General features: G+C 44.6%; 1 protein-coding gene and 1 long non-coding RNA gene across 2 annotated transcripts in view; both read left to right on the top strand.

The window, feature by feature from the left end:
* LOC140198461 (uncharacterized) overlaps positions 1-23,136 on the top strand; it is a 109,924-nt gene that overhangs the window by 37,391 nt on the left and 49,397 nt on the right. The window lies entirely within an intron of this gene.
* On the top strand, positions 2,156-22,111 carry LOC140198261 (uncharacterized). Its single transcript, XR_011886152.1, has 3 exons — positions 2,156-2,264; positions 21,938-21,960; positions 22,048-22,111. It is a non-coding gene; the product is annotated as an uncharacterized lncRNA (long non-coding RNA).

Genomic DNA, 23,136 nt, shown 5'->3' with positions numbered 1-23,136 from the left:
CCCTGCCTTCCTTCCTTACTCCCTTCCTCTTTTCCTTACTCCCTTCCCTGTGTTCTGCTTGTTTGTAACACCGATGGGATGTCCGGTTCATCTGATGAGATATTGGACCTGTTCGACACTGGAATCCTCTCTTCTGGTTCTGTGTTTGGAAACTGGGATGAGACGGTTTGACTGGTCCAGAGTGTTCCCTAGTCTTTTCTTCGGCCCCTTAATCCCGCCCCCCCCCCACACACACACACCTCCGCGCCCTATTTTGCATTCCTTCACTTGCATTTATTGGTGTAAGTTACTTCAAAGTTAAAGTTATTATGAAAGTTAATGCAAAACTGAAATTCATTTTCTTGTGGGCATACTCAATAAATCCATAACGACCATAACAAAATCAATAAAGACCACAGCAACCAGTGTGCAAAAGACAACGAACTATGTAAATACAAAAACAAAGAAAGAATAATAACAAATAAATGAACAATAAATCAAAGGTCCAATTTAATGTTAGAGAAATGATACAATATACACCCCGAAATGCTTTTTCTTCACAAACATCCACAAAAACCGAGAAGTGCCCCAAAGAATGTATGACAGTTAACGGTGAGAACCCCAAAGTCCCCCCCAGATCCCCCCTCCCATGCGTAAGCGGCAGCGAGCAACAATCCCCCCTCCCCCCACCGGCAAAAATACAAGCATCAGTACCGCTACCGAACACTCAAGCGTAAGCAAAGCACATGCTGGAACCTGAGGCGACACAGAAACCATATGGCTCCCTCATCTGCCTATCACTACCCTCAACTGAATCCCCACATTACCCACCGGCTCTTACTCCACCCATTTCCACCATTTTTAGTGGCTTTCTCCCCTCTCTCTTTCCAGTCCTGATGAAGGGTCTGGATCTAAAATGCCAGCTGTCCGTTTCTCTCCACGGATGCTGCCCGACCTGCTGAGTTCCTCCAGCAGTGTGTGTGCCTCTCCCATCACTGTCTTGAGGGTTCTCAGAGCCTGAGCCTCAACTGGCCTCTTGAGGTGAGAGTTCCAAATATTCCCTGTCTGCCGGTGAAGAAATTTCTTTGCATCCTAGTGCTTAATGGCAAATCCTCTTTTAATATATCATCAAGGATAAACAAAAATTACTTCATCCACTCTGTACATTTGGAAGCAGACCAATCTTTGGCCCGAAACGTTGACTGATCGTTTCCACGGATGCTGCCCGACCTGCTGAATTCCTCCAGCGTGTTGTGAGTGTTGCCCTATTCATCCATGCTAATGTTTCTCTGTTGGAAGGGGTATGGAGGGCTATGGTCCCAAAGCAGGTCAATGGGACGAGGCAGATAAATAGTTCGGCACGGACTCGATGGGTTGAAGGGCTTGTTTCTGTGCTGTAGTTCTGCCTAATCAGAAATCTGTAGTGGGAACAATCTGCCACTGTAAGAATAGATGGAGAAGTGAGTCAGTTTATGAAAATCAAGAGAGGCGTTAGACAAGGGTGTGTTTTCTCCCCTGATTTGTTTAATGTATACAGTGAACAATATTACAAAAATAAGAGACATCTTGGGAATCAAAGTTGGCGGTGAAAACATCAATAATTTCAGATATGCGGAAAAAACCGTGTTAATTGCAAGTACGGAGGAAGAACTACAAAACTTAATTGATATAGTTGTTGAAGAAAGTGCAAAAATGGGTCTATCTATCAATCGCAAAAGGTGAGGTTGTGCTCATGGCTTTAATGTCCATTCAGAAATCAGATGTCAGAGGGGAAGAAACTATTCCTGAATCGTTGAGCCTTCCTGATGGTAGCAATGAGAGGACTGCATGTCCTGAGTGATGGGAATCCTTATGGATGGACACCGCCTTTTTGAGGCACCATTGCTTGAAAATATCTTGGATACTATAGAGGCTAGTACGCATAATAGAGCTGACTAAGGTTACAAATCTGCAGCTTATTTTGATCTTGTGCAGTATCCCCCATATGAATTATTATGACATTGCATTAAATTTAGTAAATTTTGTGAGTGTTTTATTATGTCTTTTGTTTACTTCAGGAGGGATCCTGTCAGAAGAGGAGGTAGGACACATTCTTAGCTGAAACCCTTCAGAACTTTGTAACATTAATGAAAGAACCTGTCCAAGTTCAGTCAAACCTTGTAATATTCACAGGGTTGGAGATGACCAGACACCTCCAGTCATGGATGGGGCTCTCATGATGGAAGAATTCACTGGATCATTACCATTCCCAGTGTGGACGGAAATGTTCGATGACATACATTCTGGTAAATATCATATGATTTATTTAATCGGAATCAGAATCAGGTGTCATGAAATTGGTAGTTTTATGACAGTAGTACATCGTAATACATTATAATAACACTATAAATTACAACAAATATATATAATAAATTAAATAAGTGATACAAAGGTGAGAGAAAATACAAAGGCAGCGTTCATGGATTCATTGTCAATTCAGAAATCTGACAACGAGGAGGGTGGGGGAAGCTGTTCCTGAAACAATTAGTGTGTGTCTTCAGGCTACTGTACCTCATCCTTGATGGTAGCAATGAGAAGAGGGCATGTCCTGGGCGATGTGGGTCCTTAACGATGGACACTACCTTTTTGAGACATTGCCTTTTGAAGGTGTCATGGATGCTCGGGAGACTGCTGCCCATGATTGAGCTGGCTGAGTTTACAACTTTCTGCAGCTTATTCTGATCCTGTGCTGTGGCCACTTCATATCTGCTGGCGATGCAAACAGCTAGAATGTTCTCCAGGGTACCTCTGTAGAATTTTTCAAGTGTCAACAGTTTTGGGCCCCATATCTCAGAAAGGATGTGTTGCATTGGAGAGAGTTCAGAGGAGATTCACAAGGATGATTCCAGGAATGAAGGGGTTAACATATGAGGAGCATTTGGCAGCTTTGAGCCTGTACTCACTGGAATTTCAAAGAATGCTGGGTGGTGGAAATACAATTGAAATCTACCGAATATTGAAAGGACTAGATAGGGTGGATGTGGAGCAGATATTTCCTAAGGTGGGGGTATCCAGAACTAGAGGACCTCAAAATTGAGGGGTGGGGGGAACCCTTAGAACATAAGTAAGGAGGAATTTTTTTATCCATAGAGTAGTGAATCTGTGCAATGCTCTGCCACAGACTGTGGTGGAGGCCAAGTCCGTGGGTATACTTACAGCGGAAGTTGATAGTTTTCTAATCGCTCAAGGCATCAAAAGAAATGGTGAGAAGGCAGGTGTATGGGGTTGGGTGGGATCCGGGATCAGCCATGATGGAATGGTGGAGCAGACTCGATGGGCTGAATGGCCTAATTCTGCACCTATGTCTGATAGTCTTATGGTCTTTGGTGACATATTCTCCTCGAACTCCTAATGAGATATAGCCACTTTCATGCCTTCTTTGTAATTGCATCAAAATGTTGGCCAGGGACAGTTCCTCAGAGATGTTGACATCCAGGAAATTGAAACTTCACTGCCTTTCTCCTTCTGAATGGTGTGCGAACCATCGACTTCCCCTTCCTGAATTCCACTATCAATTGCTTGGTCTCACTGACGTTGAGTTCAAGGTTTTTACTGTGACACCACTCAGATCGCTGATCCATCTCACTCTCATCATTATCTGAAATTCTGCCAACAATAGTTGTGTCATCAGCAAATTTATAGTTGGTATTGTGTCCTCAGCACATTTACAAGCTATGCCTAGCCACACAATTGTGAATGTGGCAAGAGCAGAGCAGTGGGCTATGCACGCATCCTTGAGTTCACCAGAGCTGAATGTCAGTGATGAGATGTTATTTCCAATCCGCACTGACTGTGAAATCCTGATGAAGAAATCAAGGATCTAGTTGCAGAGGGAGGTACCAAGGCCCAGGTTGTGGAGCTTTTTGAGCAGAACTGAGGGTATGATTGTTTTGAACACTGAGCTGCAGTCAAAACAGAAGCCTGAGGTAAGTATTACAATTGTCCAGGTGATCCAGGGCCGAGTGAAAAGCCAGTGAGTTTGCACCTGCTGTTGACCTATTGTGGCAATAGGGGGTCCAGGTCCTTGCTTAGGCAGGACCTGGACCTGATTCTGGCCATGACCAACACCTCAAAGCATTTCATCACAGCAGACATGAGCTACATTGTGGTGAAAGTCTTTGAGGCAGCTCATCCTGCTCTTCTTGGACACTCGTATGAATGCTGCCCTTTTGAAGCAGGTGGAAACCTGCGACTACAGCATTGATGATGTCCTTGAACCAGTTGGCACTGGTTTTCAGTGACCTACCTGGGTATACCATCAGGACCTAACTCCCTATGAGAGCTCATCCTCATGAAAGATGTCCTGATGTCTACCTCTGAGAGAGGGAGATCACAGGGTCAGCAGATGCTGCAGGGATTCACATAGATGTTGCTTTATTTTCCTTGCAAAGCGTGAGGATCTACTTACTCCAGTGATCTGCAGGTAACTGTTGTTGGAAGACGCCCTGTTTCTTAGTGGGTTGAGAGCGTCTTAAAATATAGAATAGTACAGCACAGTATAGGCCCTTCGTAATGTTGTGCCGACCCTCAAACCTGTCTCCTATATAACCCCCCACCTTAAATTCCTCCATATACCTGTCTAGTAGTCTTAAATTTCACTAGTTTACCTGCCTCCAGCACTGACTTAGGCAGTGCATTCCACGCACCAACCACTCTCTGAGTAAAAAACCTCCCTTTAATATCCCCTTGAACTTCTCACCCCTTACCTTAAAGCCATGTCCTCTTGTATTGAGCAGTGGTGCCCTGGGGAAGAGGCGCAGGCTATCCACTCTATCTATTCCTCTTAATATCTTGTATACCTCTATCACGTCTCCTCTCATGCTCTTTTTCTCCAAAGAGTAAAGCCCTAGCTCCCTTAATCTCTGATCATAATCTATACTCTGTAAACCAGGCAGCATCCTGGTAAATCTCCTCTGTACCCTTTCCAATGCTTCCACATCCTTCCTATAGTGAGGCAACCAGAACTGGACACAGTACTCCAAGTGTGGCCTAACCAGAGTGAGCTGCATCATTACCCCATGACTCTTAAACTCTGTTCCTCGACTTATGAAAGCTAACACCCCATAAGCTTTCTTAACTACCCTATCTACCTGTGAGGCAACTTTCAGGGATCTGTGGATATTTACCCCCAGATCCCTCTGCTCCTCCACACTACCAAGTATCCTGCCATTTACTTTGTACTCTGCCTTGGAGTTTGCCCTTCCAAAGTGTACCACCTCACACTTCTCTGGGTTGAACTCCATCTGCCACTTCTCAGCCCACTTCTGCATCCTATCGATGTTTCTCTGCAATCTTTGACAATCCTCTACACTATCTACAACACCACCAACCTTTGTGTCATCTGCAAACTTGCCAACCCCTCCTTCTACCCCCACATCCAGGTCGTTAATAAAAATCACGAAAAGTAGAGGTCCCAGAACAGATCCTTGTGGGACACCACTAGTCTCAATCCTCCAATCTGAATGTACTCCCTCCACCACGACCCTCTGCCTTCTGCAGGCAAGCCAATTCTGAATCCACCTGGCCAAACTTCCCTGGATCCCATGCCTTCTGACTTTCTGAATAAGACTACCATGTGGAACCTTTGTCAAATGCCTTACTAAAATCCATATAGATCACATCCACTGCACTACCCTCATCTACATGCCTGTTCACCTCCTCAAAGGACTCTATCAGACTTGTTCGACACGATCTGCCCTTCACAAAGACATGCTGACTGTCCCTGATCAGACCATGATTCTCTAAATGCCTATAGATCCTATCTCTAAGGATCTTTTCCAACAGCTTTCCCACCACAGATGTAAGGCTCACTGGTCTATAATTACCTGGACTATCCCTACTACCTTTTTTGAACAAGGGGACAATATTCGCCTCCCTCCAATCCTCCGGTACCATTCCCATGCACAACGAGGACATAAAGATCCTAGCCAGAGGCTCAGCAATCTCTTCCCTCACCTCGAGGAGCAGCCTGGGGAATATTCCGGCAGGTCCTGGGGACTTATCCATCCTCATGTATTTTAACAACTCCAACACCTCCTCTCCCTTAATATCAACATGCTCCAGAACATCAACCTCACTCATATTATCCTCATTGTCATCAAGTTCCCTCTCATTGGTGATTACCGAAGAGAAGTATTCATTGAGGACCTCACTCACTTCCACAGCCTCCAGGCACAACTTCCCACCTTTATCTCTAATCAGTCCTACCTTCACTCCTGTCATCCTTTTATTCTTCACATAATTGAAGAATGCCTTGGGGTTTTCCTTTACCCTACTCGCCAAGGCCTTCTTATGCCCCCTTCTTGCTCTTCTCAGCCCCTTCTTAAGCTCCTTTCTTGCTACCCTATATTCCTCAATAGACCCGTCTGATCCCTGCTTCCTAAACCTCATGCTGCCTTCTTCCACCTGACTTCAGTGAATATTTCCGAGTTCTCACTAACTACCTTTCTCCTGGATCTCGCTGTGTCGATTTAAGTTTAAGACCTGCTTCTGTTCGAGAGACAGTTTTTTTTTTTGTTTTAATAACTAGGTGTCCGGTGCAGAGAGAAGTTCAAGAAAATTCCGATCCTTTCTTAACTCATGAACGGCGCAACCTCAGTGCAGTTTACAGCGCATTATCACGCTTGTATGCGCTCATGCGCAGGCACAAACATCCAAAAAAGTTGTATCTGTCTGACTCAGTCACTCACATGCAGAACTGAGTGGAGGTAATGAAGCCCTTGAGTTGTTTCCTCTTTTTCATTCCCAGCCTTAGCTAATTCTCTGCTTCTTTCCCCGCACCCTGAATTCGGCATTGTAAAACCCCAGTAAGCCAGGAAATAAAACGGGTGTAGATACAAACATGGGGAGAATTTCTTTAAAAGGCATTGATATCGGAAATGTTTAATTTTATCGTGTTGACTACACCTGTCAACAGAATAGAAGTTCCTCTGTGAAAATACGGACTTTGAAACAATTCCCCTTCCCGTGGGCTCCGCTGATTCAGCAGCTGGGGGTGGTTGTTTCAACCTTTATATATTCACATCAGCATTTCTGATCCACAGCTGAGCTCTCCAGCTCTCTCGATTCATAACCACGTTATGAATCATTCTGAACTCCCTTGATTCATAACCACGGCAGCATCGCGGTTCTTAAACACTTAAAGGCGTGTTGATGCCTGCAATGCTCACTTTCTACAAATTAATTGATGTTATTTCACTTAGTCCCTCTGAATGTTGTAGAATGACGTTTTAAAACGGCAGGTGTTTGAAATGAATTAAAAACCGAAGCACTCGCCAAGTCATACGTTTTCTGTAAGGAGACATTAACGTTTAGATCCAGGACACTTCATTTAAATTTGGTAGATGAAAAAAAAAGTTTACAGTGGTTTTCCATTGCAATGAGAGGTGAGAACATCCCTGATGCCGTTGCTATGGTGATCCCTTGTTCAAATCATCCAGATGCCGAGGGCTATTCCCAAGGGAAAGCATGTACAAAATAGTTTGACATGACGGAAGCGGGGAAAAGAGAGAGAGAGAGAGTGAGGGGGGGAGGGAGAGAGGGAAGGAGAGAGAGAAACGAAAAGAGGGAAGGGGAGAGAGAGCGAGAGAGGGAAGGAGGAGAGAAAGAGAGAAGTAAAGGGGGTAAATGATGTGAAAGGCGAAGCGGTAAAAATGCAGGGCAGGTCAGGAAAAAGAAAAACTGATCCAATACTGCCGATGGATGTGCTGCCGTCGAACTGTCCCCTCTGTCACACAAATAGTGTAAGTGAGTTACGTTAAATGGCGACCTGAATATTGAGTCCAACCGGCTGTCAAGTGCTCAGGTGAGGCAAACATCGCGCCTCATTATCAGATCAGGTCTCTGTCATCAGATCTAATATCAGGCACGCCCCCTACTCCCTTGCATCCAATCAGCGTGGCAGTTGGATTGTGCCTGATTGGCCGAATTGTGTCAACGGGCTGGAGTTTGGAACAGGGAGCGAGCGAGCCAGCCCCGGAGACCGAGGGCTGCAACTTGGGCAAAGGCTGGAACACGGGCCGGTGCAGTGGTGAGGTTGAAGAGGCTGGCGGATATTCCATGAGGTGTTTCAGCTAGACGGAGGGTGCCCACCTTTTCCCCTCTGGGGAACGGGGCCTGTGCTATGTTGCTGCCTCCTGCTGTTGGATCTCAATGGCAGACACACAACACCTGCTGAACACATCGCAGAACGAAAGGTCCAGACCAGAAAAGGCACCTTTTGATCCCAATCTTTGCCTCCTGCCAGTCAGCCAATCTTTAAATGTTCAGAGGCTCAAGTAAAGAACATCCACTGACTCTCCTTAGAATTCTAACAGATTTGTCAGGCAAGATTGTCCCCTAAGGAAACCATGCTGACTTTGGCCTATTTTATCATGTGCCTCCAAGTACCCTTAAAATCTATCCTTAATAACGGACTCCATCTTCCCAACCACTCAAGTCAGGCTAACTTTCCTTTCTTCTGCATCCTTCACTTCTAAAAGATTGGTGTGACATTTGCAATTTTCCACTCCTCTGGAACCATTCTAGAATCTAGTGATTCTTGAAAGATCATCACTAATGCTTCCATAATCTCCTCACCTACATCTTTCTGAACCCTGCAGTGTAGTCCTTCTGGTCCAATTGACTTATCTTCTTTCAAACCTTCAGCTTCCCAAGTATTTTTTCCATAGTAGTAGCAACTACACTTAATTCTGCCTGCTGACACTCTCAAATTTCTGGCACACTGCTAGTATCTTCCACAGTGAAGATCGATGCAAAATACTTATTAAGTTCATCCACTATTTCTTTATCCCCTATTACTATTTTTCCAGTGGCTGAATATCCACTCCCATCTCTCTTTTACACCTTGTATATCTGAAAAAAAGGTTTTGCTATCCAATTTTATATTGTTGGCTAACTTGCCTTCATGTTACATCTTCTCTCTCCTTATGGCCTTTTCATTGCATTCTGTTTGTTTTTAAGAACTACTCAATCCTCTAAGTTTCCATTAATGCTTGCAATATTATATGCCCTCTCTTTTGCTTTTATTCTGCCTTTGACTTCCCTTCTCAGCCATGGTTGCGTCATCACTCTTCTTTGGGATGTATCTACATTGCGCCTTCCAAATAGCTGCTCAAGACTCTAGCATTGCTGTTCTGTCATCATCCCTGCCACTGCCTGCTTTCAACGATCTTTGGCCAGTTCCTCTCTTATGCCTCTGTAATTCTTGTTACCCCACTCTAATACAGTATCTGACTTTGGCTTCTCCTTCTCAAGCTGCAGGGTGAATTATATCATATTATGATCACCAGCTCCTAAGGGTTCTTTTACCTTAAGCAATCTAATGAAATCTGGTTCATTGCATAATACCCAATCCAGAATTACCTTCTCCCTAGTGGGCTCAACCACAAGCTGCCCAAAAAAGCCATTTCATAACATTGCCTTTTTTACATGTCTTTTGGTTGTCGGGGATTCATAGCCCGTTCTTTAGTTAGAGCCTTCAGCATTTTGGGCATCGAGGGAGAGAGGAAGAGGAGAGCCATCCGCAGTACCACCGATGTGGCAGAGAGGGCCTCAAGATGGCTGTGGCTCGAAAGAGGGGAGCCATGGAGTCATAAGTAGCTAGCCATCTGGACACAAGCTGGGGTCTGATCAGCCCCGGCTGGGTCACCTGGCGGAGGCTGTATGATGTTGAAAGACCCGAAACACCCGATGATTCCAGGAACAACACTGAAGATGTGTCCAGAAGCATCAATAGATGTATGTACACAGCTGTCTATCTTGCTTTGTAATTTGTAACACAGATATTAAAGCACAAATATCCACACAGTGATGGGGCAATGCAGGCCCTGTGCTCCAACAAGTCTGGCCCAGCCCCAGTGCTCACCTACCTAGAGCCAATTTTCTGTGTTTGGCCGATATCCCTCTGAGATCTGCCACTCCATGCACTTAGCCAAGTGCTTCTTAAAAGATACTGTGGTACCTGCCTCAACCACTTCCTGTGGCAGTTCCTTCCATCTGTGTTTTTCCCCTCATATGCACTCTAGTTGTGGACTCTCAACTCTAAGGATAGATTGTCACTGTCCAACTTCCTATGACTCTATAAGGTTGGCTCTCATTCTCTTATCTTGCAAGGAATAAATCCTAGCCTGGTGACCCTCCTCCTATAATCGTGTCTTCTTAGTCCTGGCATTGTCTTCATAAATCATCGGCGCACTCTTTCCAGTTTAACCATGTTTTTTCTATAATCATTTGTTTGTTCTGTGCTGTGGTGTCACATTACGTGGGCGATCATGCTCTTGGCAATTTTTTTCTAGAGAAGTGATTTGCCATTGCCGCCTTCTGGGCAGTGTCTTTGCAAGATGAGTGACTCCAGCCATTATCAATACTCTTCAGGGATTATCTGCCTGACATCAGTGGTCGCATAACCAGGACTTGTAATATGCACCAGCTGCTCTTTCAACTATCCACCATCTACTCCAATGGCCCCATGTGACCCTGATTTGGGCGAGGGGAGGGGGCTAAGCTGGTGTCAGGGGTGACCTGTAGGCTAGCAGAGGGAAGGAATGCCTTACACCTTCTCTGTAGGGACATATCTCCACTTTTTTTCAACTAACAGTATTCTAAGTGTGGTGACTGTGAATGCCCACCAGAAAATGAATATCAGGGTAGTATATGGTGCTGTGTACGTACTTTCATAGTGAATTTACTTTGAACTTCAAATTAGAAAAGAAAGAGTTTTGGAATGGAATCAGTTGGTTAACCATGAGCAGTCCTGTACGATGGACAGGGCAGCTGTGATTCCGGTTGCGGTCAGGAACTCAAGTCCATAGAGGTCAGGGCAGGGACCTTGGGAAACATCGATTCCTTTCTGATAAGCAGCCTTTGACTGCACACTCCGAGACACCGCTCATCCTGTTTGTAGGCAGGACAGCACTGATGGGGTTCACAGGAAGGGCTGACCCACTGGATAGGAGCACATCCTGCAGATCAGACAACACACCTCTGTCAGCTCTGCATCAACACCTCTCACAGGAAGATGACTGCAGGAAAATTCTGCAGATCAATCGAGAGCAAGCTGGTCAAGACGACACCAAGGTCATGACTCACAGTTAGATTTTTTTTTACTGTTCCTGGGGATGGTTTTGAGGGGGGATTTTGGGGTCAGGTTAGGGTTTAGGGACACGGATGTGGGAGAATTAGAGGACAGGTTGGAGTCTAAGACTCCACACCACAATCCAAGGCCAGCAACATGGACGTGGCTGGATATCGGGCCATTAGACCAGTGAGGATGTCCACAGTTCTATCATCAGTGAGTCGAGTTCGGGTCCCCACCAGAGACTTCTTTCATTGTCACTGGCAAGTCCTGGGATCGATACCGAACACTGAAGCCCAGAAGTCCGGGTCTCGTGGCCAAAGCCCCAAATCTGTGAATCTCTGTGAGTCTGCTGGGGACGTCGAAGGCCCAACGTCTGCAAGTCCGAGTCCACTGGAAGCTGGGTGCCGAAGATAGCCTGTCCTGGGGTTAGAGGTATGCATGTGAGTGGGTGGGAGTGAGGAACAGGGCTTGTTTTGCTGCGGTTGCTTTGTCACTTGGTATGTTCTCTTTGGCTGTGTTCTGTGTGCTTCTGCTGAGCAATATGCACATGCTAAGTGTGGCAACACTTGCAGGCTGCCCCCAGCATGTACTGTTCACTCAAACAACGCATTTCACTGTATGTTTCAATGTACGTGTGATGAATAAATCTGAATCTACTTAGATCAGGACTGGTGACCAATTAAATCCAAGTTCCTGAAAAAGCTCTCTGATTCAAGTTTATATAACAGCCTGTAGACTGGTGAGCGGTCCTCCCTGGGAGATGACCTGGATTGTTTCATCTGCAGCTGACCCACCGTGAGACGATCTGGATTGCTTTCATCTGTGATTGACTCACCACGAGACGATCTGGATTGCTTTTGTCCGTAGCTGACCCACCATGAGACGAGAAACTGTTGAGTACTACTTACAGAAATGTGGCTCCAGGACAACATTTTATGTACTGCTAATCTTCAGGCCAGGACAGTCGGAGATTTGTGCTGATGTACCGTGCTTTCACCTTGGCCCTGGAGGAATGCTCTTTCATTTAGCTGTGTATATGTCTACAGTTGAATGACAATTAATCTTGAATAATGGTCCAAGAATTTGAATTTATTCTGAGCTCACAGACATCACCACTATGTGGCCTTTTCAGGAAACAATAAAACCCGGTTCAGCAGGACGGGCTGATGTAACCTTACAACCAGCAGTGATTATTGTCAGTTTGCCAGGCAGCCTTGAAGCTCAGCACACGGTGGAGCCTGAAACAAAGGACTGTCTCAGCATTTGGCACATCGACCCATCGTGCCCAGTTCAAGGAGTTGTGTTGATCAGCAGCCAGCCACTCTGAGGCCAAGCCAACAGTCCTCAAGGTAAAAATAAATTTAACTTGTATACATTAACACATAGCGTAGTGGTTCGCGTGATGCTATGACGGTGCCAGTGCCACTGCTGTGTGTAAGGAATTTGTGCGTTCTCCCTGTGGCCCCGTAGGTTTCCTCCGGGTGCTCTGGTTTCCTCCCACATTCCAAAGACATACAGGTTAGGAAGTTAATTCAACACATGGGTGTATTTGGGTGACTTGGGCTCACTGGGCCAGAAAGGCCTGAATCTCTAAATAAAATAAATAAAGAAAAATTTACTGGTCAGGCCTGACACTTTCCCAATCACATCATGTCACACGTGGTTTTAGGTAACAGTAAAACCAGGCAGATTTTAGCAAGTGGAGAAAGTTCCACCATTCAAAGCTGATTAAATTTTTCTATACTCCTGTCTTCATTCCTTGACTCTCACCAATCAAATATAAAATGAAAGGTCCTCTACCTGAAACATCGACTCTCACTCCAAAGATGCTGACTGCCAACATTTGTTCTTTCTTCCTTTGGAATTTCAGCATCTGCAGTATTTTGCTTTTGGAAGAATCCATCGCATTTTCAAATGTCAGCCAGACATCCCATTCCTGAGCAAGTATTGAATTTGCAAGTATTTTCAATTACCAACATGGCTCGGAGTCTATTGGCTCTAAGCTGCTGGACCATTTTTCCATCTGAAATCTTGTCAAATGTCCTTCTGAAGAACATGTAAACTGCATCAATATTTTGCTACCTCTTCAAAACATTTTCTCAAATTGTTCAGACATGATCTTTCACTAGCAGAGCTTTGCTGACCATCTTTGATTCATCAAAGTTCAAAGTAAATTTATTATCAAAGTGCATATATGTTACCCAGGCGGGAGGAGAAGATGGCGGCGCACCTGCGTGTGCGCAGCTCTCCAGTGAAAAATGATGTCGTATCTGTTAAATAGGGGCCGTGGACAATTCTGATTTGATGGAGAATGGACGTGAAAGCACAGAGGAACATCTGGAGAAATTTCTGAAATGCCCGTTCGCTGCTGTCATTACTGTGTGGTCAGGAATCTTTTGGAGGGTAGGCCTCAAAATCCCCGGCCTTGCCTGCTTCTGGTGACCGAGAAGGAGGTCGAATCGTTCGGACAGAGATGGTGCTCAGTACTCGGTGTCGGAGAGCTGATCAGAGCTCAAAGTTTTCAGATGACTCAGAGTCAGATTGTGGTCGGCATGGTAGGGAGAGTTTTTCTTCCTTCTGCGTGAGATGTGGGACATTTGAGAAACTTTGAACTTTACTGTGCTCATGGACTTCTTCATCAAGTTATGGTATTGTTACACTGTTTGTAACTATATGTTATAATTATGTGGTTTTGTCAGCTTTTTCAGTCTTGGTTTGTCCTGTGTTTTGTGATATCACACCGGAGGAAATAATGTATCATTTCTTAATGTATGCATTACCAAAGGACAATAAAACAGGACTACGTGTCTTCATAATCATAATCATATGCTACCCTGAGATTCATTTATTGCAGGTAGTGGCAGTAGATACAAAGAAACACAGTGGAATCAACGAGAAGCTACACACAAAGATGAACAAGCGACCAATATGCAAATGACAACGCTGTGCAAAAACAAAAAGAAAATGTAATAATAAATAAATATTGGGAACGTGAGTTATAGAGTCCTTGAAAGTATATCCATAGGTTGTGGAATCAGTTCAGAGTTGGGGTGAGGGAAGTTATTCGCCCTGGTTAGATGGTTGAGGGTTAATAACTGTTCCTCAACCTGGTGGTGTGGGACCTAAGGCTCCTGCACCTCCTTCCCAATGGCAGCAGTGAGAAGATGGCATGGTGGTGGGGGATGGGTGTCCTTGATAATGGCTGCTTTCTTGTGGCAGAGCCCCATGCTGACGTGCTTCATGGTTGGGAGGGCTTTACCTGTGATGGACTGGGCTGTATCCACTAAATTTTGTAAGCTTCCCTGTTCCTAGGCCTGAGTGTTTCTGTACCAGTCAGGATACTCTTCACTGTTCATCTATAGAAGTCTGTCTATTTAATATTAATCCACATTCTTTCATGCCTAGTTTAAATTTAACCCTCAGAGCCTTTGTTTTGCAGTAGCTTTTCACCACTGATAGCTTTTATTGACTTATTTGTTTCTAATTTGTTTATTCCCCAATGCTGCTCTTGAATAAAGTTCCCAAACTAGCTGTCCTTTGGTCATCTGATCCCTCACCTACTCTGATGGCAGACTTCAAAATCTCCCTTAGGCCATCAACAATCTCTGAACTTGATTCCCATAACTGCCGAGGATACATATTCAGTGGCCAGTTTATTAGGTACACCTGTTCGTTAATGCAAATATCTGATCAGCCAGTCAGGTGGCAGCAACTCAATTAGGTTCAATTGTTGGTCAGACCAAACAGCAGAATGCGATGTAAGTGACTTTGATCATGGATTGATTGTTGATGCCAGAGGGATGGTTTGAGTATCTCAGAAACTGCTAATCTAGGATTTTTGCGCACACAACAGTCTCTAGAGTTTACAAAGAATGATTCAAGATTCAAAGTACATTTGTTATCAAAGTATGAATGCAGTAGGTGAGGTATCAGATGACCAAAGGACAGCTAGTCTGGGAACTTTATTCAGGAATAGCTGCATTGGGGAAAAACACAGAATATTTCAGTTCAGCCCAGTGTTCATTATCTGTAGGGGGCAATGATTCATAATCGCCCAAATTAGCAACAAAAAAAGGAGCATCCAGAAGGCAGAAACACATCGTAATGTGAACAACAAAGTCCAATCCACAAACTGGGTCGATTAAACCTCGCTCTGGCCCCATCCTCCAGCAGCATCGAGGGAGGGAGAGAGCGAGAGATTCTTCCGGCAGCAGCAAGCGAGCGGCTGGTAGACGTAGCTGAACACTCGCTCGCCTTCCACACTCGCCTTGATGATTCTTACTTTTCCTTGCATTTTAATCGGTGAGATCAATGAGAAATTAGAGTTGATCATGGACTCACACCCCGTCTCCAGGCTTCTTGGGCTCTGGGCCACCGCACGCTTCGCTCACAGCCTCATGGACCCCTCACGGGGACAGCAAAGTGCCAGATCGCTCAATTGGCCCAAAAACACACCACCAAAATGTAGATCACAGGCTCCAACAGTAGCAGAACCATATTTGAAAGAAAAAGAAGATGTAAAAGTGAAAGGAATAGCCTAGTGAACCGTCTGGAGGATGTCACCCTTAGTAGTGTTGTTCACTGGCATCATCTTCCACTAAAATCCAATGATGTGAAAAGCAACAAGAGACATCCAGTGAGGGGCAATTCAATGGATGAAGATGCGACAGTCAGGGGAGAATGGCCAGACTGGATTAAGCTGACAAGAAGGTGACAGCAACTCAAATAACCATGCATTACAACAGTGGTGTACAGAAGAGCATCTATGAACGCACAAGTTGTCAAATCTTGAAGTTGTTGGGCTATGGCAAAGAAGACCATGACATACACTCAGTGGCCACTTTATTAGGTACAGAAGGTATCTACTAAAGTGGTCACTGGGTGTACCTTAGCTGGCCCTGGAACTGAATATATTTTAAGCCTTCCAAGACCTCCCCAACTGTTTGCTTATGATGAAAACATAGAGACATTGATATAGAAAACTACAGCACAGAAACAGGTTTTTGGGCCCATCTAGTCCATGCCAAACAATCTGCTTAGTCTCATCACCCTACATTGGTCCATAGCTCTCCGTACCGCTCCCATCAGCGTACATTTCCAAATTGCTCTTAAATGTTGAAATCAAACTTGCATCCACCAGTTCTGCTAACTCGCACCATCCTCTGACTGAAGAAATTCTCCCTCGTGTTCCCCTTAAACATTTTATCTTTTACCCTTAACTCGTGACCTCAACTAGTATATCCCAACCTCTGTAGACAAAGCTTGCTTGCATTTACCAGATCAATATCCTCATAATTCTGTATTCCTCTATCAAATCTCCCCTCATTCTTCTACGCTGCAGGGAATGAAGTTCTAACCTGTTCCCTATAACTCACACCTCAAGTTCTGGCAATACCTTTGTAAATTTTCTCTGCACTCTATTGCCATCTTTTCTGTAGGTCAGTGACCGAAACTGCACACAACACTTCAAATTAGGCCTCACCAACATCTTATACAATTTCAACATAGCATCACAACTCCTGTACTCAGTACTTTGAGTTATGAAAGCCAATATGCCAGAAGTTTTCTATCTACCTGAGATGCCCTATAAATATGAATCTATATTCCCAGATCCCTGTCTTCTACCACAGTCCTTGGTGATCTTCTGCACACCGTGTTAGTCTGTTCTGGTTTGTCCTCCCAAAGTGCAACGCCTCACACTTGTCTGCATGAAGTTCCACCTTCCATTTTCAGCCCATATTTTCCAGCTGGTTTAGATACTGCTGAACTGTCCACTGTGGCCCAAATCTTGGTGTCATCCACAAATTTATCACATTATCATCCAGATCATTGATATAAATGACAAACAACAACAGACCCAGCACCGATTCCTGAAGCATACCATTATTCACAGGCCTCCAATCAGAGATGCAACCATCTACTACCAGTCTTTGGCTTCTTCCATGAAGCCAGTATCTAATCAAATTTATTACCTCATCTTGAATGCAGAGCAACTGAACTTTCTTGACCAACCTCGCATACATGACATTGTCAAAGGCCTTGCTAAGGTCTATGTAGACACCCATCAGTGCCTTAACTTCATCAACTTTCCTGGTACTTCCTCAAAAAACTCAGTAAAATTGGTTCCACACACCTAGCGTGCACAAAGCCACATTGACTATCCCCAGTCGGTCGCCGTCTATCTAAATACAGTGGATTCTGGTTAATTAGGACCAGTACATTAGGCCTAAATAAGCAGCTGCTCCAATTAACCAAAGCTCCATGGAGGGATCAGTAGCGGAAAGGGCGAGCAGTTTCACGTTCCTGGGCTTCAACATCTCCGAGGATCTATCCTCGAGCCAACATATTGATGCAGTTACAAAGAAGGCATGACAGCCGCTTGATTTCATTAGCAGTTTGAGGAGAATTGGTATGTCACCAAAAACATGCTCAGATTTCTACAGAGGTACATGGAGAGCATTGTTACTGGTTGCATCACCATCTGGTATGGAGTGGCCACTGCACAGGACTGGAAAAAAACTCCAGGAAGTTGTAAACTCAGCCAGCACCATCATGGGCACTATTCTCCCCAGTGACTACGACACCTTCAAAAGGCGATGCCTCAAAAAAAGTGGCATCCATCATTAAGGGCCCATATCGCCCAGGACATGCCCCCTTCTCATTGCTACTATCAAGAAGGTGGTACAGGAGCCTGAAGACATCCACGCAAGTGCATGCAACCAGAGCAGCCGTTCAGCAGCAGTGCCATCCCAATTAAGTAGCATAGTGTCCCAAATAAGCACAGGGGATCCTGCCTATTTTCTTGATTAGTTTTTGTTCTTTAAGACTTGTTCCAAAGTTCCACGACTTAACTGATGCCCCAGTTAACCAGGATCCACAGTACTTATGTGTCCCTTAGCATTCCTTCCAATAAGTTGCCCATTACAGATGTCAGGCTGACCAGCCTAAAATTGCTTGGCTTATTCTTAGAGCCTTTCTTAAACAATGGAATAACAATTCTTTCCTCAAATCCACCAGCACCTCACGTGGCCAAGGACATTTTGAATATTTCAGCTAAGGCCCCTGCAATTTCTGCGCTAGCCTCTCACAGGTTCTGAGGGAGCACCGTGTCAGGCCTTGGGGAATTATCCAGCCTAATTTTTCTCAAGACAGCAAACACTTTCTCCTCTAGAGGACTACATTTGTCCTTTGCTTTCCTTTTGCACTTAATATAGCTGTAGAAGCCCTTGGGGTTCTCTTTCTCCTTGTCTGCTTGGGCAACCTCATGCCTTCTTTTAGCTCTCCTGATTTCCTTCTTAAGCGTTCTCTTGCATTTCTTTTTCTCCTCAAGTACCTCATTCGCTTCTTCTTTTTCTTAACCAGGTCCTCAACATCTCTGAAAATGCAAGCCTCCCTGAACTTGTTACTCTTGCCTTTCATTCTGACAGGAACATACATAGTCATAGTCATACTTTATTGATCCTGAGGGAAATTGGGTTTCATTACAGTTGCACCAACCAAGAATAGAGTATAAATATAGCAATATAAAACCATCAATAGTTAAATAGTAATATGTAATTTATGCCAGTAAATTAGGAAATAAGTCCAGGACCAGCCTATTGGCTCAGGGTGTCTGACCCTCCAAGGGAGGAGTTGTAAAGTTTGATGACCACAGGCAGGAATGACTTCCTATGACGCTCTGTGTTGCATCTCGGTGGAATGAGTCTCTGGCTGAATGTACTCCTGTGCCCACCCAGTACATTATGTAGTGGATGGGAGACATTGTCCAAGATGGCATGCAACCTGGACAGCATCCTCTTCTCAGACACCACCGTCAGAGAGTCCAGTTCCATCCCTAGCACATCACTGGCCTTACAAATGAGTTTGTTGATTCTGTTGGTGTCTGCTACCCTCAGCCTGCTGCCCCAGCACACAACAGCAAACATGATAGCACTGGCCACCACAGACTCATAGATCATCCTCAGCATCATCCGACAGATGTTAAAGGACCTCAGCCTCCTCAGGAAATAGAGACGGCTCTGATCCTTCTTGTAGACAGCCTCAGTGTTCTTTGACCAGTCCATTTTATTGTCAATTCATATCCCCAGGTATTTGTAATCCTCCACCATGTCCCCACTGACCCCCTGGATGGAAACAGAGGTTCACTGGTGCCTTAGCCCTCCTCAGGTCCTCTACCAGCTCCTTAGCCTTTTTCATATTAAGCTGCAGATAATTCTGCTCACACCATGTGGCAAAGTTTCCTACCGTAGCCCTGTACTCAGCCTCATCTCCCTTGCTGATGCATCCAACTACGGCAGAGTCATCAGAGAACTTCTGAAGATGGCAAGACTCTGTGCAGTAGTTGAAGTTCGAGGTGTAAATGGGGAAGAGAAAGGGAGACAAGACAGTCCCCTGTGGAGCCCCAGTGCAAACTCTGTAATCCCAAAATTTCACTTTTGAAGTCACCCATTTACCAAGCACACCTTTCCTTGAAAACAACATGTCCCAACCTACACTTGCCAGATCCTTTCTGATATCATCAAAATTGGCCTTTCCCCAATTTACAATCTCAACCCAGGACCAGATCTATCCTTCTCTATAATTACTTTGAAACTAATGGCGTTATGATACATGAACTTCTGTCACCCTGTCTCATTCCATAATCTCTAGTATTGCACTATCTCTACTTGGGACCTCTATGTACAGGTTAAGGAAACTTTCCTCAACACATTTGACAAACTTTATCCCATCCAGCCCTTTTACAGTATGGGAGTCCCAGTGAATATTTCGAAAGTTAAAATCACCCACTATCAGAAACTTACGTTTCTTGCAACAGTCTGAAATCTTCCAACAAATTTACTCTTCTAAATCTTGCAGACTGTTGGGTGATCTGTAATACGTATAATCCCACTAACATGCTCATCCCTTTCTTATTCCTCAGTTCCACCCATAAAGTCTCACTAGATAAGCTCTCCAATCTGTCCTGTCTGAGAACTGCCATGATATTTTCCCTGACTCTCAAAGCTAAACCAATGGAACCCTGGAACACTGAGCTGTGAGTCCTGTCCCTGCAGGAATCAATTCTCACTAATGGCTACAGTGTCATAATTCCACATGCTGATCCATGCCCTAAATTGATCTGGCTTTCTTACAATATTCCTTACATTATATTGAATTGAATTGACTTTATTTCTTATGTCCTTCACATACATGAGGATTAAAAGTCTTTACGTTACATCTCTGTCCGAATGTGAAATGTGGAAATTATAGTAATTTGTAATAAATAATATGTACAACAGGACAGTCAATATAGCACAGAAATACAATTGTATCAGCATGAATTGATCAGTCTGATGGCCTGGCGGAAGAAGCTGTCCTGGAGCCTGCTGGTCCTGGCTTTAATGCTGTGGTATCATTTCCCGGATGGTAGCAGCTGGAACAGTTTGTGGTTGGGGTGACTCAGGTCCCCAATAATCCTTTGGGTCCTTTTTATGCACCTGTCTCTGTAAATGTCCTGAATAGTGGGAAGTTCACATCTACAGATGTGCTGGGCTGTCCGCACCACTCTCTGCAGAGTCCTGCGATTGAGGGAAGTACAGTTCCCATACCAGACAGTGATGCAGCCAGTCAGGATGCTCTCAATTGTGCCTCTGTAGAAAGTCCTTAGGATTCGGGGACTCATGCCAAACTTCTTCAACTGTCTGAGGTGAAAGAGGCACTGTTGTGTTTTTTTCACCACACAGCTGGTATATACAGACCATATGAGATTCTCAGTGATGTGTATGTTGAGGAACTTAAAGCTGTTCACCCTCTCAACTCCAGATCCATTGATGTCAATAGGGGTTAGCACGTCTCCATTCCTTACATAGTCTGCAACTGGGTCCTTTGTTTTTGTGACATTGAGGGAGATGTTGTTTTCTTGACACCACTGTGTCAGGGTGATGACTTCTCTGTAGGATGCCTTGTTATTATTTGCGATTAGGCCAATCAACGTAAGCAAATTTAATTAGCAGATTGGAGCTGTGGATGGCGACTCAGTCATGGGTATACAGAGGAGTAAAGGAGCAGCTTAGGTCACAGGTCTGAGGACGCTGTGAGAGCTGTGGCTATTGCATCATCTGTCAATCGGTTGTGTTGGTAGGCACAGTGTTGAAACATACACAAGTCAGCGCATTAGTCCCGCCACGCTCAAACTTTCTATTCCTGACCTTGTGCGTAGGCTTAACAGCATCTTTCCCCATAACCACTCCACCCTCTGCTCTGGTACTCTGGATCTCACCACCTGCAACTCTCGTTATCCTCCCCTTCCCTCCCCCCACACAGCACTAGCAAGCCTTCCCACAAGGATCCTTCTGCATTTCAGGTGCAAACCATCCCTTCTGAACAGGTCCCCCCTTCCCTGGAAAAGAGCCAAATGATTTAAAAATCTGAAGTCATCCCTCCTGCACCCATCTCCTTAGCCACGTGCTAAACTGTATGATCTTCCTATTTCTGTACTCCCTAGCACATGGCACAGGTAGCAATCCTGAGATCACAACCCTGAAGGTCCTGTCCTTTATCTCCCTGAACTCACTTTGGAGGACCAAATCACCCTCCCTCCCCATGTGACTGGTACCAACGTGTACTGGCTGATCACCCTCCTACTGAAGAATATTTTAGTATTTTACAAAACCCAGTGAAAATTCCAACAATGATGGCCTCATTCATGAAAATGGATGCAGAATATTCACATCAACTCATTTAGATTTAACTGTAAAAGCTGCTAGTTTTTATTATTAAGAGAATTTTAATGAATTAATATCTTACACATAATTTACCAAATTTGTTCAATATCTATTTTTGTTTGTCTTTCATTTACTTCAGAAAGAATCCTGTTGGAAGAGGAGGTAAGACATTGTTTGAAACCCTTCAGAGATTTGTAACATTAATTCGGGAAATTGTCCAGGTTCAGTTAAATTGCATGTTATTTGCAGGGCTGGAGATGACCAGATGCTTACAGTCATGGATGGGGCACTGACGATGGAAGAATACACTAAGCAATTACCTTCCTCAGTGTGGAGACAAATGCTCGATAACATTCAGCCTGGTAAATATCATATAAATATGTTTTTCCTGTTTCAGAATTTAGGATTTGATTCAGGTTATTCAGGACTAACAGACTAACAAGTGCTGATATGAAACATGCTCCAGTAAGACATAATTAGGTGCAACTTCCATTTCCCAACTCACCTATGGCAGGTGAGGATCGACCTGCCCAGTTGTCTCATGGTAACTCTAGGATTTCTCTCCCTTCTCGGGAGCCCCACTGTTTTAGTTTTGGTCGCTGTCCCCGAGATTCACCAAAAGTTCAACAGAGTGTCTCCCTCAAATCCACAGTGACTTTTTTAATGCTCCCAGACCGTTCCTGTCCTCAATCCTGTATCTCGATTTATCTTCAAGAAGGATGACGTGTATTAGACAGAGTTTTGTCTGTTCATATGCATGACTAGTTGCACAGTCCAGATATATTTAAAAAAGCTCAAGCATAGTCTAAATTTTCCGGGACACAGACACACACACACACACACACACACACACACACACACACACAGAGTTGGTTTGGGATAAATACACCCTTCCCCAATGCATTCCACTCACTTCCTTCCTTACAGATTGCCCTAACATCATGCCACCCTCAAGCCACCCCCCACCCCTGCTCAAATGTGCCTCCAAAATCGAAAGCTTCTACCCAATCTTCTTCAGTCATTTTTCAGTCCCTCGCTTGCATTGACCAGCCCATCTCTCCTTCCTTTGCTGTTCTCGGTACCTCTCCCTCTCTAGGACCCTCCACCTTTCCCTGTTTCCTTCTCTCCCTGCCCCATGTACTCCACCTTAGCCACTACCTCTCCACTCCTCCCAAATCATTCACAATTTTCAAAATAAAAGAGAAAGTCCTTGAATGCATTTTGAAATCCGAGGAAGACCAGCAGCTGATGGAACAATATGCTTGTCTATGTGATGTTGTTGTTGAAAACCCGGGAACAACTTCTGTCAGCCACCCGACTGCGCCTGAAACCCAGCGG

The sequence above is a fragment of the Mobula birostris genome, chromosome 5 (genome assembly GCF_030028105.1).
Source record: "Mobula birostris isolate sMobBir1 chromosome 5, sMobBir1.hap1, whole genome shotgun sequence".
NCBI lineage: Eukaryota > Metazoa > Chordata > Chondrichthyes > Myliobatiformes > Myliobatidae > Mobula > Mobula birostris.
Note: the sequence above shows the minus strand (reverse complement) of the source record. Positions and strands in the feature narration are given on the sequence as shown.